Source organism: Rousettus aegyptiacus, unplaced genomic scaffold, assembly GCF_014176215.1.
Source record: "Rousettus aegyptiacus isolate mRouAeg1 unplaced genomic scaffold, mRouAeg1.p scaffold_m13_p_5, whole genome shotgun sequence".
Taxonomy (NCBI): domain Eukaryota; kingdom Metazoa; phylum Chordata; class Mammalia; order Chiroptera; family Pteropodidae; genus Rousettus; species Rousettus aegyptiacus.
Genome location: NW_023416308.1, coordinates 78,503,769 through 78,507,084, shown reverse-complemented (window position 1 = coordinate 78,507,084; position 3,316 = coordinate 78,503,769). Strand labels below are relative to the sequence as shown.

At 37.1% G+C, this 3,316-nt stretch overlaps 1 pseudogene; it reads left to right on the top strand.

Annotated features, from left to right (window-relative positions):
- Window positions 1-1,944: 1,944 nt before the first annotated feature.
- Window positions 1,945-2,866, top strand: LOC107506720 (annotated as a pseudogene).
- Window positions 2,867-3,316: the final 450 nt, after the last annotated feature.

The following is a 3,316-nucleotide window of genomic DNA, read 5'->3' as shown; positions in this document are numbered from 1 at the left end:
TGTTCACTTCATAGGAACATATTTTGGTAATATTAGTTTTATATCTCTGACTTCCCATTGACAATATGTGTGTATATGAGGTGGAGGAGTTGTTGTGGAAGGTGATGTCTGCCTCTACAAAAGTCTCTTTATCCCAGGTACAGATAATGGGATCTTTTTCAGGAGACTTTGAGGTGTTAGTCCTATTTCATATAGGGGAATTGAGTTGGCTTTGTTTTCAGACATGACCCTTAGGATCATAAGTACAAGTACTATAAAACTTTATTTTCGTTAGTAAATATGCCGGAGCTCTCTAGCCCTAATCCTACTGCAGGTGAGTTTTCTATTAAATGCTTGTTGGAGATGGATAGTGATCAGAGACTCTTATTGAACAGTTAAAAATAGTCTCATTACTGTAGAAAGATTTCTCGGCTAAAAGAGGTCTTTACCGCGTCATGTTGAGACAACTTAAAATTTTAAACTTATCATATGTAAAAGGAAGTTAAAGTTGTAGTATAAATGATGATCTTCACCCCCAGTGACAATTGTGTATTAGGACGTGGCCTTCCATAACAATAATTTAAAAAATAAGGTTATTAGATGCCCAGGGTTAAGTAAAGATTCGTAAATTTGTTTACAAAGATGAAAGCAGAGAAGTAGAAAAGTCTGAAGATAGACATTATGTACAGTTTTGCAGTATTTACAGGTAGGGGAATCTAACTTTTAATGTAATTAATAAAATGCTACTCAACACGGGGGCTTTTTCCTCCCCTTGTGAGTCAGTTAGAGCTGAGATTAAACTTCCTTCCTTCCCTCCTCTCTTTTCCTATACTCTTCTGCCTCTTTCTTATTTTCTATAGTCTTTTCTTATATCTTTGTTTTTTGCTCTAAGAAAGCAAGGAAGAAGAAAGGAAAGATGGAAGGAAGAAGGAAGGGAGGAAGGGAGGAAGGAAGGAAAAAAGGAAGAAAAGAAGGGAAAAATATTTTCAGTGTGGTGAATTAAGAGTGTGGATTTCTTTAGTCCAATGCTGACCATTATAGTCATCAAAAATGTGTCTTTACTCCTCTCAAATCTTCTCCTTTTAACAATTATTTGCATTATTCCCTTTACGGCTCACCCCAGACACACATAGAAGGAAGAGTAGAATTGCCGAATATCCTGAGATATTCCTGAGAATTTGACAACTTGTAGAAACTGGAGATTCTTTCTTAATTTAACTTCCATTTGAACACTTGTAGCAAAGAGATGCATTTCTCTCTGGGAGGATATTTTCAGCAACAGGGTTTCCCATTTTTGTGTAACTATGTTCTCACATGAAGTATAGTATAGTATGTCTGTCTTTGTGCAAATCTTTTTATATCTGATGTACAGTGTGGTGTGTCTGCGAGGAAATATGTGTAAACATGTAGGGATGGATTAATGAAGTATAACTTGGATCTGATTTTCTAAATATGTATCATTGTAAAAATTGATGTTGAACAACAGTTTTAAAAGCCTTGCTAGATTTTCTATCATCTTACATGTCTGGGTGCATCCATGTTCTTATATGTATTGTTATGTTTTTTGGCAGGTGTCTGTATCTGTAGTTCTGTGATCTTGTGTTGATGTGTTTAAGCAAGGTGTACTTTGTCTTCAAAGAAGGCTGAGATCTCAATATGGACAGAAATCTCTTTGTTTTTGAAATACATTCCAAGTTTTGTATATGGCTTCAATAAATAAGTGTAAGATACTCTTGTCCAATATCTCAGAGGGTTATTTATCATAACGTTAATGCCCCCACCACATCATTTGAAGAGTGCTCAGTCTGTCTACATCTGACTCTGGACTCAAGTTTTAAATTAGCTTTTCTAATTGGAAAAACAGATAAACATTATACCTATTGGAGAAGGTTTGAGCTCTGCATTTATAGATCTTATTTTTCTTTCTAGAGGCAATCAAATACTTCGCTTCTTGTCAATGGGAAGATGTTCCACACCAACACTACCACTTTCCACCCAGACAACTTTTTCTTACAGGCATCCCAGGACTTGAGGAGTCCCACGGTTAGATCTCATTGTCTTTTTTGCTCCATTTACTTAATAACAGTGCTGGGCAATGCTACACTTTTGCTGATCATCTGGTTGGATCGTACACTGTGGGATACCATGTTCTACTTTCCAGCCATCTTATCAGCTATAGATCTGGCCCTTTCCACAACCTCCGTGTCCTGAATGCTAGGTACCTTTTAGTTTCATGCACATGAAATTGGTTTGGGAGCCTGTGTGGCTCAGATGTTTCTCATACACACCTTCACAGGAATGGAATCTACTGTTCTCTTGGCAATGGCTTTTGACCGTTATGTAGCTATCTGTGCACCCCTCCATTATACAACCATCCTGACACCCTGAGTGCTAGTGGGCCTTGGTGTGTGTATTATAATGCGTCCAGTCCTGCTCATGTCGCCCATTCTTTAACCCATCGTCCGCCTTTCCGTGGGCTTGAATTATTGCCCACTCTTATTGTGAACACATGGATATTGCCAAGTTAGCCTGTGCCAGCATTCAAATTAATGCCATTTATGGGCTTTTTGTGGCTTCTTTTCTTATTTTGGATGTGGCACTGCTTGGAACCTCTTATGCCTACATCCTCTGTGCAGTTTTCTGCCTACCATCTCGAGATGCTAGTCATAAAGCCTTGAGCACATATGGGTCACATCTTGGGGTCATATGTGTTTTCTATTCACCCTCTCTCTTCTCCTTTCTCACCTACCAATATGGCAAAAAAAAAAAAAAAAATTCTTCGTTATGTACACATCCTTGTTGCTATCTCTATGTGGTTATCCCACCTGCTCTCAACCTTATCATTTATAGTGTCCGGACAAAGCAGATTTGTAAGTATGTGATCTGAGTTTTCACCTCAAGATAGGGTCTCTTCTCTCCTTAGTTCTTGAGAGTGTGGGTATAACTGAAAGAAGTTAATTTAGACTCTGCTCTAGGTTAATTACATTTTTAACTGTTCCTTAGATCACAAGATCTTTCAGATCCTAAAGGAACAAACTTTGGACAGTGATTTCTGGCCTTAAATTCCAATATTTACTCTCCATATTGGCGTTGAGTGTTTATTCTTCTGATATATATTCCATACATAAGGGAAAATACCCCACTGGAAACACTTTCATTTTTAACCATGGAATTTTAGAGAACTCACAACTCTGTATTTGAAAATAGAATAGTATTCCTGCTGAGCACAATTAGTTTATGTCAATTATCTTTTTTTTTTTCCTGAAAACAAAACAAAACTAAACTAAATTCAAATGTAAAATAAGAATGATTCTGGTAGATTTCGTTTATAAACTTA